At 48.6% G+C, this 14592-nt stretch overlaps 1 protein-coding gene across 2 annotated transcripts in view; it reads right to left on the bottom strand.

Moving 5' to 3' along the window:
- Positions 1-6890, bottom strand: part of PNISR (PNN interacting serine and arginine rich protein) — a 508713-nt gene extending 501823 nt beyond the window's left edge. Inside the window, exon 1 of one of the 2 annotated variants that reach the window (XM_069606402.1) lies at positions 6774-6890. The gene's annotated coding sequence lies outside the window, so the exon portion shown is untranslated. The remainder of the gene's footprint in view (positions 1-6773) is intronic. The other variant, XM_069606404.1, reaches the window with a different exon arrangement.
- Between the last annotated feature and the right edge of the window lie 7702 nt (positions 6891-14592).

Genomic DNA, 14592 nt, shown 5'->3' with positions numbered 1-14592 from the left:
GAAAGTAATGGTCAAGGGAATTTCCCTCCTTGCGATCCCCTTCGGGTTTGCTGTCTTTTTCCTCTTGTTCAGCTGCCGTCTCGAAACTGCTGTTTCCTCGTGTGCTTTGCCTCACTTAGAGTGTGCTCCCGTGCTTCGCCTTTTCTCCGTGTGGGGAAGTGTAATGGAAGTCAGGTGTGAGTGATTGTCGATAATTGCCTGACCTCGCCTGACCATAGTAATGGGACATTTCAGGTACACGGCGCGGGTGTTTGTTTGTTTTTCCTTATAGTGGGCTGTTCGTGAGAAAGTGTGTGTGTTATAAAAGGGGTGGGGGGTTAGAGTTCCTAAATATCCTACCGGGTAGGGTGGAGTAAAGGTGTTACAGGGAGGGGGATACCGCATCTCACCATCGGGTGTCCCACTCCCAGAAGACCCCTCACCCAGGTGATCCTCCCGCACCGGTCCACCCCAGGAACTGGATCAAAAAGCGATGGCCGTGTCCTGGCTACCTGGATGACAGATCCCCGGGAACTAGTGGGTGAGACACCTTCTGGTTTCTCACAACTCTTCCTCGTCCCAGTACTATCAAAAGTTGAATGTGGGGAAATGAGGGGAGAGGTTTTATAATAACCCATAAAGCCTGGGGGAGGGTTAGGTTGGTCTTCTGTAGGGAAAGGGGGAAACGATGTCTCGCCTGTGTTACCCTTAATCCTTTTACTTTTCACCCTCTTTCTGATGCTTCTGGACTGGTGATACCTCCTGTCATTTTTTTTATTAATGGGGCCTGGGTAACAATACCCCATAACTGCCGTTGGGATAGAGGATTCTTCATGAAAGGGAGGAAATGCGTAACACTGAGTCTCACCTGACGATGTCTCAGTCTCAATCCCCAAGGACCCTCCCCCCAGGTGATCCTCCCTCACTTCTCCACCCCCAGGGTCAGGATCCAAGAGAGATGGCTTTTCCCTGGCCACTTGAGCAGAGGATCCAAGGGGAGTATATGTGAGTACACCCTCGGGTTTCTCACAGTAGTCCTAGCCCTACCTCCCACACTGACCACTGCAGCATTGCCAGAGCTATTTGTGGTTGTTCCCCTAACCCCTCCCCCACAACAGCTCCCGGAGAGCTGCATTGATCCTTCCAAACACCATTTTGGGAATAGGGAGTGGGGCATTTTGCATCATATATAGAAATTTAGGGAGCGTTAGCATCTTGAAGAGTGCCGCCTTGCCTAATAAAGATAGCGGGAGCGATCACCAGTGCACCACATGTTGCACAAACTAATCTAAGACCGGTTTAGATTTGTCTGAAGGAAATCCGCGGGGGAAAGACCCACTTGTACGCCCAGATATACAAAGCCTTCATCAGAAATTGATTAAGGGCAGTCTCGGGGTATCGCCTCATCGACCCCCTGTAATGGGAAGAAGACTGACTTCTACCAGTTGATTTTGAGCCCACTAAACCTCGGGTACTCATATAATATACAGGTTACCACAAGACAGGAGTCTGAAGAATTGCCCATGTAGATCAGTAAGTCAACTGCGTATAATGACACCCTGTCCTCTCCACCCCGGGGCCACGTAAAGCCCAGCCAGTCAGGTTCCTCTCTAAGTTTTATCACCAGTGGTTCTATGGGCAGTCTAAACAATAACAGAGAGAGGCGGCAGCTCTGACTCGTCCCCCGTCTCAGTGGAAACATTTGGAAGGACTTCCCATTGGCCCTCACTTCAGCTACCAGGGAATTATAAAGGTGTACCCAGCTTGGGTATGTGTCCCCAAACCCCATGCACTCCATGATAGCCCATAGGGTATCCCACCAAACGGAATCAAAGGACTTCGCAAAATCCACTGCAAGTAGTGCAAGTGGACTCAGTGTTATACTGGTTTGATTTATAGCAAAATGTACCCTCCCGAGATTTATGCGTGTGGATCTGGCAGGCATGAAGCCGCACTGGTCTGGATGTATTAGAGCGTCAATTACCCGATTGGCCAACCTCATTGCCAAGATCTTGGTCTCCCCATTTATAGGAGAGATTGACCTATAACAGGCAAACTGATCCAGTGGTTTACCATGGCTTAGGAAGAACTACAATGCTCACTTTCAGAGGATCTGGGCGGAGGCATCCCTCCTCCTTACTTTATGTATATAGGCAGTGAAGCGGCCCAATAACCAAGTCCCCTAGCCGCTTCCAAACCTCTATGGGAAACACATTGGGTCCCGTGGCTTTCCCTGACTGGAGTTGAGACACCACTGCAGCAATCTCCTCTTCAGTAATCTCTGTTTCCAGCCCCAGTTTCTGCTGCTCTGTGAGTCATGGAAGGGTTATTGATTTGAACGCCTACATCTCCTCTTCCAAGGGTGGTCCCTGTGGGGCGGAGTATAAGGATTCATGGTACCCATCAAAAGCACCTGCTATGTCCTTGTCCTCCGTCAGAACCTCTCCATTAACAGCCTGTAGGGAACACACATACCCATTGGCCTTATCTCTCCTCTCCAACCACACTATAATCTTACCTCCTTTATCCCTAAATTCATGGATCTAACTGCGCACTGCCCAATGTGCCTGCCTAGCGTTGTCTAGAGCTACATTCCGAAGTGTTTCTTGGGTGGTTAACCTCTCCTTAGAAACCTGGGACCCTGATGCAAGGAAGTCTTCTACAGAAGCAATAGATGCCTGTTTGGCCTCCTTTACCACTAATGTCTGTTGTTTCCTTTTCGCTGATACAAATGAGAGCGCCTCTCCCCGGAGGACAGTTTTGTAGCCCCTCCCACAGGGTGACGGGGCTATCCACTGGCATTTCATTGATAGCAAAGTACTCTGTTGTTGCTTGCAATAGACCTATTATTTGGGGAAGCCCAGATAGTATGTATTTAAACGCTGTATCGCTGCAGCTCTCTGGTGCCATTCTTGAGCTCTACAAGGAGCGGTGAGTGGTCCGAGATCCCCCTAGCTGGAAATGTCGCTGAGAGGAGCCTATGACTTGCATCACCCCGAATGAAAAGGTAATCTATCCTTGACATAGAGGCATTCGCCACAGAGTAAAACGAGTATCCCTGTTCAGAGGTGTGGAGTGATCTCCATCTGTCTAGCAAGCCATCCCCCATAGTGAAAGAGTGCAGCTTAGTGGGCACAGCCGGATTCCTATTACCAATGTGAGTGTGATCCAGGCCACATCCATAGCCTCATTGAAATACCCCCCCCCCAACCCCAACAACCCAAGTATCCGCTTGGACATGTACCATCAGCGCCTATAGGTCATTCAGACGCTCAAGTGTTGGGGGTGCATAAACAGTTACAATACCCCAAAGTGTCCCCCATATCTCCCGCCTCACTAAAACAAACTGTCCATGCAGATATGGCTGAATTTCCCTAACTGCGATGGGGATGCTCTTGTGAATGAAAAGCAAGGTACCCCGTGCTCCCTTGGAGAACCCAGAATGAAAGGTCACCTTATAGTTGGTTCATCTAAAGAAGTTGCACTCTGTACCCGCCAGGTACATTTCCATTAGAAGAGAAGAGTCTGGTGAATGCCTATTAAGAAGCTGCAGTACCAGCCTCCGTTTGATACCAGAACACAGACCATTCACGTTCCATGTTAAGAAAGAGACCGCCCCTTCATGCACCATCACCCCTGAGAACATGCATCAGTAGTCGTGCAAGGAGTAAACTTAGCGGACCCTTTGCTATCCACATACCCCCGTGGGAGAAGATAACTGGCCCTACGATAACCCACCGTAGACATCTATAGCATCACAGGTGAAACAAACAACCCAACCAAGAGAACTTCCAGCCTCCCACCTACCTGTACTTCCCCCCCAACATGAAGCACCTGTCACCCGAAACCCCTCTCAACCATACATGAGACAACCAATTCAACTATGATTGGGACTACCATTGTGGCAAACAGTGTGAGCCTCAAGCCCCAGTCCGGAGCTCGCCATCCCCAGTTTATATATCTACTGGAGCTTTCAATGTGGAAACAGTCAGTACATTGAGGTCCGGTGCGCCGACAGGGAGGAGTCTGCCTCCTTTTACCTCTCATTCATTGCCTGCCACATATTGGGTATTGTCATTGCCTGCAACCCGCTCAGAGCCCTGCTAGTCGAACAAGGCTGGTGAAGATTCTCGATAATTTCACGGGCCGACCGTTCCCTGTTTTTTAAAGTTTTTTTTTACTTTGATTTTTATTGAGTTTTCCGATAGACAAGATCATCAGCTTCAACCAAATAGTGACAACATTAACAAAGAATGTTCTCCCTACCTCCTTGATTAAAACCCTCGCCCCTAACATGAGCTAACGTGACTGTCCATCCCTTGGGATGTTAAAACTAGCGAATGAGACCAAACGTTTAGTTATTTTTCTGGCATTACAGGTTCTGCATGTTACACTTGTACAGTTCGGCTGACCTATTCAATCAGGGAGGCCAATGGAGAGTCCAAACCAATAGTGGCGTCAGGCTTAGAGGTTAAAATGTTCACCTCCCACAGTCAACAAAAAGGGGCTCCATTCAAACAAGAAACTTTCCATTGTCATTTACCATAGCAGACAACTTCTCATATGTGAATACATCCCACAGTTTAGTATGCAAATCATTCTTAGATGGGGCAACCCTGTCTTGCACTTCTGGGCTAGGGCCAATTTACCAGCTCTCAACATGGATTCAACAATTTTTGGGCACCTGGAGGATTCAGAATCAGTGGGCGGGACGCCTAGCAATATCTGGAGAGTGCTCAAGGCCGGGGCCACGTCAGCCATGTGTTTGATCCAACTTAGCACTTCCGTCCAGTATACCTGAACACGGACATTCCCAACACTTGTGGAACCACGTTCCCCTCTGCCCAAACTCCCTTGGGCAGAATGGGGGAGGATCCCACAAACATTTTGGACAATCTTACCGGGGGGAGGTACCAGGAATGAAGGATTTTAAAATTGTGCTCCATCGGTGACGTATATAGGCCACCAGCGAACATTAATTTATAGATTTTCCCCCAGCTATCATCTGTTATCTCCTCCCCTACCCTGGCCTCTCACACTTGCCTGAAGTTCTGTCTCCCTTCCAGGTCAGCTGTGACCAAAACCTTATAAATTCTAGAGAGGGTCCCCTTCCTTGTGGAGTCGCACAGGATTTTCTCCAGGGGTGTGAGATCGCGGGAGGTGTTAGCATACCATTTGGGGTCTGTAAGGATACCCTTCAGGCGTAGATATTCAAGGACATTCAAGTTATCCGTTCCCAGGGCTTCAGATAGGACCTCATAGTCGATGAAGCAGTTACCCGTGAACGATTGGGCTACCCTTTCCAGTCCCCTGTCCGACCACTGCTGCGTGTTTCAGAAGTCCTTGTTCACCAGGTCGAGCGGTGGACCCCACAACGAACTCAGGGGCGAAGGCCAGGTAGAGATGTGCAAGTTTGCCTTGTACTAATAGAGTGGGATGGATTCTGATGTGAGGTGATATTGGCACAGGTCCACAAGAAGTCCCTGATTTTTTTGGGGGGAGTGTGGATGTCCTCGATGTAAATCCAATAGGTGCCCATGTCATCCTGCAAATGCGCCAACATGACTCAGAGCTGGACTGCTTTATAATATAGTCTGAAATCAGAGGGAATGATTTCCCCAAAATCTCTGGGGAGCATCAATGTGGCGTGTTTGATTCTAGACCTCTTGCCTTTCCATATGAACTGAGTCACCAAGGAGTGGAGTTTTTCAAAAAAGGTTTCAGGGAGGGGCGTGGGAAGGGAGGTAAATAAAGGAGCCGGGGAAGAATATTCGAACATGGAGGTGGCGTCCTGCCACATAAATACAAATAAATACTCCTCTGCGTTTACATTTACTGCAAAGATTTTTTCTTTTAACATGCCAAGTATCAAAGAAACTGTATATTTATGTTTAACAAAAATACGAACTACAGAGAGTGTCAATAGTGACTATTAGCTTGTTTATTTAGCTGATGTCAAAACGACATGGGTTTAGTTTCCATGATATTTAATGTTTTTTTTTAACAACACCTGCCTAATATTTAGCAGACATATTGAAAAACAAGAGAACAGAAAAGCAGACAAAGGATCCAATTTGAATTATTCACACATGATCATAGGTTTGCCAATGTATATACATAAGTACAAGGCAATTATCCAACAATTGTGATCACATAACACTTAGAGAGTGAAAAAGTAAATAGTGACTGAAGCTAGGCTTCACAAATACATCCTAGTAGTTGTTTCCAAGGTGTGCTGGATATTTGGGAGGTAACCAAGTCTTTTGTCTACGTCTAGATGTAGATCAGATGGTGTGTGGGGACAGGGATGGCTTGCCCAGGTGGTGTGGTGTCCCGTGACGTTTCGGCGTAAACAGCCTTCTTCAAGGGCCTTGACCGGGTCTCCCTAAATGGAGGAATCAAGTGAGGACGTAAACAGTGTAAAAAAACACTATGGTGTTGTGGCAAAAAACTGTGATGCTAGCATGTATTAAAAACAAATTAAAACCCCCCTTGGGGTGGAAAGTGTAGAAAACATACACTGACTTGATGCTTGTGCTGGCCAGTAACTGACCTGGACATAAGGAAGTAAGTGGAAATGGCTGTCTTCCAATGGCGCAGAGGTAAGGCAGCCTGGCGGCAGGAGTCTGGTAGACGAGGCTGTGCTTAGTACATATGTCTGATAGGAAACCGATACATGTATTGAACAGTGCTTGTAAATTGGATATATTCTGTCGAAAAGAAGAATTCAAGGAGAAGCTGAATGGAGGGCTTATGATGTCAACATGTGCAAAAACAAAGACGTGAAGAAATACCTGATCTTGTGAGTAGGTTCAGGACAAAAATGCGTAGCTTGTGGGATCGGCTGCAGTGAACTCGGAAAAATGTAAGAGCTCCACTGTGTTAAGTTGGAAGGAGCGGCATAGCAGTTGGCACATTAGAGTGTGGAAGCAGGTCATCCAGCTGTACAAAAAGATATATAAAAGAGTCTGTTGGGGGCGAAATCAAGGGGCCCTCAGGGCTGATACTGTACATAGTAGAAAGCGTGACTCACGCCGATAGGGAAAGAGAAGGGGAGCCATCAATTTACCTGTGTGAAGAGAGTGCCGGTGTCGATTTAATCAGCACTGCGAGGGCGATGCTGACAGCATTCCATGTATCCGGCCGCTGCTACTGTGCAGCCGACGCGGAGTTCGATGGGAAGCTGTGTATTATATTCAGGAGCACATTTGCAAGGGGAAAGTGTTGGCGTGTAGGCGCATGCGCATAGATGCGCGTTTAGTTGGTTGTCATGGGATGTGCTCGGACGCGTAAAATGTCGGCCGAAAGTACGTGCCGAAATGGAAGAAAAGTTGCAGCATTGCACGCCGGTCAAACATTAAAGTAAACATGGGTAGAATCCTATCAAGGAGTGGAATGGTATATGGTATGTGCTGTGGGGATGATATGCCCGTCGGAATATCGGTGCACATAATTCTGGGAGCCTGGTGTGCTATGTATGGAACTAAAGCACACCATGGAAAGGTAATGAAGTGCAATTTCCACACTGCGAAAGGATGTTGCAAAAATCATTCCACAAGATACCATATATCATGGAGTTTTGCCCAACAGACCACAATTTGTCACTTATTAGAGAACGCTAGAGAGCAACAGCAAATATGTTTTATACCCAGTAGATCTGGTTGCCTTGTTTACACATAGATTGTGGACTAAGTTGGAGGATACATATGTTTGTGCAGATTGCAATCATCATGAAGCTGTATGCGTAGCAAAAAAAGGGGGAGGGAGGGAGAGGGAGAGAGAGGCATATACACATACATAATTTCAAGCAATTAATGGTTGTGAGACAAAGTTATTCATTCCATGTAAATTCCATAGTGGGAAAACTCTCAATGGTTTTGTACAGTTGGTTGGTTAGCTATTGGAAAAATAATACATGGAACAGTCCGAGGACGGACATAGTGCAATGCCTGTTGCTTAAGCCTGGGTAGACCCCTAGCGAGTGCTGTTGCTGCTGGAGGGGTATGTGTCATACTGAGTCAACTGGTGGAGCACTGGGGTGAAGCGAGAGAGGGCTCCAAGGATGGGATCCAAAGATAGTGGTCTAAAGGGGCTCAGCTGAAGGTGATGGGCATAGCTTCATTGAGGCCCTGGGTGGTAGATTTCAATTTCAAAATCCACCAAGATTCCTTGTGGTTGAGGGCATTGGTAGTGTTGGTGTTGTTGAGGACGGTGTCCACAACCCACCACTTCATATCATCCACTCCATGCTGATGTTCTAAGTAGTGTGTGACTAGGGGTGCTGTATGGACCCTGCAACGGATGCGTGACCTATGTTCGCCTATCCGTTTGTTCACTTGTCTTTTTGTCTGACCTACATATCGCATCTCGCATGGGCATTCAATTACGTAGATCATGTTAGCGGTTTTACAGTTGGAAAAGTGTTTTATTTTCCATTCTTGCTCCCCAATCTTGAAGGACGTGGTTTTCTTAGTTAATTTACATACGTTACATGCCCACATGGGTGGTGTCCCACGATTTCTCGCATACTCCAGAGTTCCGATCTTTGTGACTTTTTATTAAGTCTGGCATGGGTGAGTATGTCTTTAAGGTATTTACCCCGTTTCAGTGCCATCCGTGGAAACGGTTCATCAGACAGGCTCAACTGTATCAGAGGACAGAATTTTTTGATGGTTGCTTATAGACGGGTAGTATTGGGACAAAAAGTAGTCACACAGGTCATCTGTTGTTCTATGTCCGAGTTCAGTACTCTGGGTGTCAGGAGGGTTTCGCGTGGTATGTACTGGACTCTTTTTCTTGTGTTATTGACCAGCTTTTTTGGATACCCTCTATTCCGTAGTTTCAGCTGTAATACTGATGCATGGGCTTTATATTGTTCAAGCTCCGTGCAGTTGCGGGAAGAATATTCATCTTCACTGACACCATTTGCCTGAACAAAGAGAGAGTGAGGGGGGCACAGCGCTGGAGATCTGAGCTCATAGCCTCTAGGATGGGGGTATAGTGAACTCCTACCAGTCTTGTAAGATCTCTAGGGTGGTGCATGCCCAGGTATGGGGACGAGCCCTTCACTCTCATTCCGCATATTGTCTTTCTGCCCCTGGTTGCTGAGTCGTCTGCTCCCATAGACATTACACTTGATTTAGGGAGATTTTTAAGGCATGAGAGCCTACCAAAATGCTGTATCTGACTTATGAGTTCGGGGAGAGAAGCTGATAGGCATGTCAAGTAACAGAGAACATCGTCGGCAAATAGGGAGAGCTCATAGTTCACCTCTCCACAATGAATTCCCGTTATTCCCTGGTTTTCCTTAATAGCGATTGCCAGGGGCTCCATGGCCAGGGCGTATAGCAGGGGGCGATGGGGCAGCCCTGCTCTGTCCTTTTGGAGAGCTGGAGGGGGGAGGAAACCATCCCACTAACAGCCACTTTTGCTGTGGAGCCATTGTACAGTGCTGATATTCACTGCCTGAAATTAGTACTGAGCCCCATCTTCTGCAAGACTTTACCCATGTAGGGCCACTCGACACAGTAAAAGGTCTTCTCTGGGTCGATGGACACCAGATGTGCTTCTAGTCCCCTACGATTTACCTTGTGCATTAAGTTTATGGATTTTCTAATATTGTCTGCTCCCTGGCAACCCTGGATAAATCCCACCTGGTCTCCGTGAACCAGCAAAGTTTGAATAACGATACCGTAAAACCATCCTTCCTGTCCGAAATCGTATCTATCACTTCCTGGGCAGTTATGGTGGCCTCCAAGAGCTCTGCCTTATCCACTGGAAGACACAGGACCGGGAGGGAGTCTAAGAACCGGTCCACGTCTGACCGATCACCGTTATATTCTGAAGTGTAAAGCATTTGATAAATTGCTGGAAACTCCTCAGCTATTTCTGGGTTTTCAATGAGTTTGTCACCTCCTCCTGAGCGGATCACGTCCACCCTCCTGCTCTTTCTCTGCTCTCTCAACCTCCATGCCAATAGTCTGTCTGCCTTGTCCCCTTTTTCCGTATATTTTTGTTTAAAAAATGACAGTTTTCTCTCAGTTTGGCCAACTAATAGGGCTTTTAGCTTCACTCTATATGCCTGCAATTTCGCACATTTTCCTGGGAACGTTTGGGTTTTTAACTTTCACCCTGGCTGAATGGACTCAATTTTTCCCCGAAGGTGGTTCTCCTCTCGCCCCCGTTTTTCCTCCTTGACCCCATTCCTATCAATATTTCCCTCGCCGTGGCCTTAAATGCTTCCCATACCCCGCGGTCCCCACTTCACCCTTGTCATTAATTTCAAAGAATTCTCTAATTGCTTTCCGGAGCGCTAGGGCCAACTCTTTATCCAGCAAGAGCTGATAATTGCTTGACCACCTAGAGTTATGGGCAACGCCGCAGACACCAGGCGAGGCCTGGTAACCTTTGCCCCATGGCAGCTGGGCGGGGGAGAGGGCTCCTCCTCTCCCCCACCAAACTACAAAGGCGACGCACAGTCGCTGAACCTGGAAACACAGGGGGAAGGGCGAGGGTTTAATCAACCCTTGCCCTCCTCCCACCAGGAAGGCAAGACACACACACAAGGGCCCCCATGACAGGAATTAGGCAGGGGAGGAAGCTGAGGCACCACACGGTGCAGTTCGCTGTCGGCATCAGCCGGCCAGGGGCTGGCCCACAGCCCCCACCACACAGAAGGACCACCCAGGGGACAGCCCATGGGTCCTATATATCTTTGCAGCAGAAAACAGAAACAGTTTGTGGTCCCTGCATGGGGACCCAAACCAAAAGAGTACTCTGTGTACTACCTGGTGGGGAAAAGCATGGGACGCATTGTCACCCAGGTCATGTTACCGCTCTGCCTGCATATGGGTCCACTGGTTATGCTGTTCCCAGTGGGGCATTTCCATTCGGACCCTCACCAAATCATGATGTGACCACAGGATTACCTCCACAGCTATCTTGCTAATACGTCCTAGCAAGGGGGTTCTACAAGGAAATAATCTATTCTTGAGGTGTCATGCACCTTTGAGTAATATGTAAATAAAGGGTTGCAGCCCTGGGTCCTGCAGTGGCTATCTGCAACTCCCAACTCCTCATTCACCTTCTGGAACCGGGCACAGGTCCTCCATTGTGCTTGGTTAGGGTGGAGGGCCATGTTGAAATCACCTCCTATTAGTGAGCCCTCAGCAAAAATTTGAATCTTGGTTCTAATTGACTCCCAGTACTGGTCCAGGACTTCGTTAGGGCAGTAAATGGAAACCCCTGTGAGCAAGTAGCCTCTAATATCTCCCTTTACCATCACAAAGCGGCCCCCTGGGTCCTTTAACTGCGCCTTCAGTGTGAAGTGTAACTTACTATAGGCTAGTAGGGCAACTCCTTTTTTTTTCTTTGGCCCGGATCCATAGTATGCCTCCCCAATTGACCTGGCCTTCAATGACGGTTCCCTCCCCCTTTGCCAGTGCGTCTCCTGCAGGAACATGAAGTCAAGTTGTAGTTGGTTGAATTCCCGAATCGTCGGGGACCTCTTGAGCGGGGAGTTTAAGCCTCTGACATTTATGGAGCCCAATGCCAGTGTTCTTAATGTATCGGGGGGGTGCGGCTTTCTGTTTGCAGTACAACCGCCCTGTGTGTGGACCTGGTTCTAGGTAGCTTGCTAAAGTTGAATTCCCCCCTAATGAACAACAACCCCTTCGACTTACCCCCTCCCCCGGCACCTGGACAACTTACGACATTAACTGCGTCGCTAGGCCAGGCCACCATTCCCCACCCCCTAGGGCCTGTATGAAGCACAGTAACTTTTCTGAGCTCCCCTCCAATCGGCCCGGTTTTGGATGAAGCATTCAATTGTTCCCCACCCCCCAAGGGGTCACTCACCCACAGAAGATCCCACCAACAATAACCAGACAACACACCATGTTGGCACTCCCCCACCCGAGTCGCAGGCAAGGGCCTGGAGTATCCCTTAGCTCCTTTAGCGGATGTGTGATCCGCTGCATCCCAGCAAGTACAATTATCTCCAAATGGGGGCTCTGAAACCTCCCAGGATGTGTAGGTGAGTTGTCCCCCTCAGTGGATCGTCAAGCTTTCAGCCTCACCCCTCAGGGTGCAGCGGCAATGCCAGACTTAATTTCTTGAACTTCCTATGGCCCCGAACACTGCATCTATCCACAAATATGTTCGCCTTCTGGGATTCACTCAACTTTTCACAATCCAGCCTATAAATGCTCAGTCGCTTTTTATTTTTCAACGTTCATCATGGCTTGTGATGTTGAAGTGTAACCCTGTGAATGTGGGCCGCGCTAATGCCACTGTTGATCTCTGGGGCCATTTTCTTAAACACTTGATCTAATTTTGCCCTGCCATCAATCAAGCAATTGATCATCAATCAAGGTCTTCCAAGTCAATCGGCTGACCTAGAAATAAGAACCAAACACTGCCCTCCGGAGGCACAGAATTGACTATGCTCGGCTTGCCTGATGCGATAAACCAGGAAGCACACCCACCGTAAACTACCACAAGGGTCCCGAAATAGGTGCCCTCTGAGTCCTACTAAAAAGTGTCTGGAAATAATCCATGAGTTTAATGCGTGGAAAGCATGAGTGCATTGAGCAGATGAGTACATAGAGCGGATGAGTGCATAGAGCGGAGAAGTGAGGAGAGCTGATGAGTGAGGGAACAGATTAGTGCAGGGGAGCGGATGGGTGCGGGGAGCTGGTGAGTGCCGGGAGCTGGTGAGTGCGGGGAGCGGATGAGTGCCGGGAACGGATGAGTGCCGGGAGCGGGTGAATGCGGGGAGCGGGCGACTGCGTAGGGTGGGTGAATACGAAATACAGGGGCAGACAGGACTGTATGCGTGGGGCAGACTGGAGCGCGCAGGGCGGACTTGAGCGAGCAGGGCGGTCTGGAATGCATGAGTGCATCGAGCAGACCGGAGTGTGTAGCACAGACGGGGAAGCATGGAATGAATAAAAGTACATAGAACGGACTGGAGCGCATAGAACTGCGCAACGTACATAGTATGGTCTGGAATGCAGGGAACGTTTGAAAGAGCATGTAACCCATCATATCACACCTCTCTTCTCTACACCACCACTCAACTAGAACACAGAGATACTATGACACCATTCGGTATAACTGTTCTCATACTAACATCTCCCGCTCACTCCCCATTATTCTAAGTAAACACTGCTGGTTACACACCCCCCAGCCAGGCATTCTCCTCAGGCCTAACGCAGCCACAGTCGGTCTGGATAAATCCTGCCAGAACGAACACATACCCCTGATCTCAACTACCACACCTACCGATAAGAAGCAGCTATTTCACGAATACCGCACCAGCTGCACACATACCCGGTGCGCACACGTGCCGTTGACTCTCCTTACTCTCTCTACTAACCTGAACTTCGGTTCCCAAGGGCGTTCAACCTACCAGCGCCTTCAGACCATACCAATGGTATATAAGGCGCTATATAAATGCAAAATAACATAACATAACATAACTCTTTCCCTCGAAGCTCTGATGATGTGGAGGGGGCGGCATCGCCCAGCAGTTCCTGGGTCACTCTCTGTATATCATCTTTTGTAATGAGGTTATATTTGTATCCCTCATATTCAAAGGCGAGGGGAAAAGGGAATCCCCATCTGTAACGCACTCCCTTAGCACCAAGCCACTTTGTTAAGGGGCCGCAGAACCTCCTCCTCGACAGGGTGAAGGCCGAGAGATTCTGGTACACAGCTCTTCGTGAGTTCTACCACTCTATCACGTCCCTTTTCCTTGTCATTTTCAGAATCTTCGACTTCTCAGTGAAGTAATGGAATCTCGCCAGAATTGATCTTGCCCACCCCCCCCAGCTCTGTGGGTACTGTCTGTCTATGGTAGATTAGTTGGTGTATCCTTCATTGAATAGCTTTCTGACCACCGCCTTTATGGCTTTGATGATGTCACTCTGGGTCTCCCCTTCAGGCTCCGTAAAGCCAAAAAACCCTAGGTTTTTGCAGCGTTCGCAATTTTCGAAATCGTCCATCCTGGGTCTCCCCTTCACGCTCCGTAAAGCCAAAAAACCTTAGGTTTTTGCAGCGTTCGCAATTTTCGAAATCGTCCATCTTTAATGCACATTTCTCCTCCCTCCTCTACAACTCTGAAAGCCTCATGTCAATTTGGGTTTCCAAAAGGTCAACAGAGGTTCGGTTGGCTTCTAGATCTTGAATATTTTCATCCATACCGTCCACTTTTTTGTCCAGCCCGTCCAGTCTCTTGCCAATGTCGACCCTAAAGCCCCTAATTTCTTCAAGAAGCGCCGCCATGCCTTTGCTCATGGACTGGGCCTCCTCTGAGTCTGCTGCGTATGTGGACGGCATGGTTGGTTAAGACGGGGAGGGGCTCTGGTCATGCTGGTATTTTTGGAGGGCGGTTGCCCAGCTCATGGGTAGTTGCCGGGAGGGTCAAGAACTTGGTGTTCAAAATGGAGCGCCGGGTTAATAGAACTCGGGGAGGTTGGGGGGGTCGAGGGTCCACAGGCCCCATCCTGCATTTATCACTGCAGTAGCACACCGTTGGGGCCTTCCCTTCGTGCTCCTCACCACTTTCCGGGAGTGCGGGGGGCCTTCGCTTGGGGGGGCGGAGTCACAGAG

This window comes from Ambystoma mexicanum, chromosome 4p (genome assembly GCF_040938575.1).
Source record: "Ambystoma mexicanum isolate Mex_15411 chromosome 4p, UKY_AmexF1_1, whole genome shotgun sequence".
Classification (NCBI taxonomy): Eukaryota; Metazoa; Chordata; class Amphibia; order Caudata; family Ambystomatidae; genus Ambystoma; species Ambystoma mexicanum.
The sequence above is the reverse complement of the archived record's forward strand: the minus strand, read 5'-3'. Positions and strand labels throughout refer to the sequence as shown.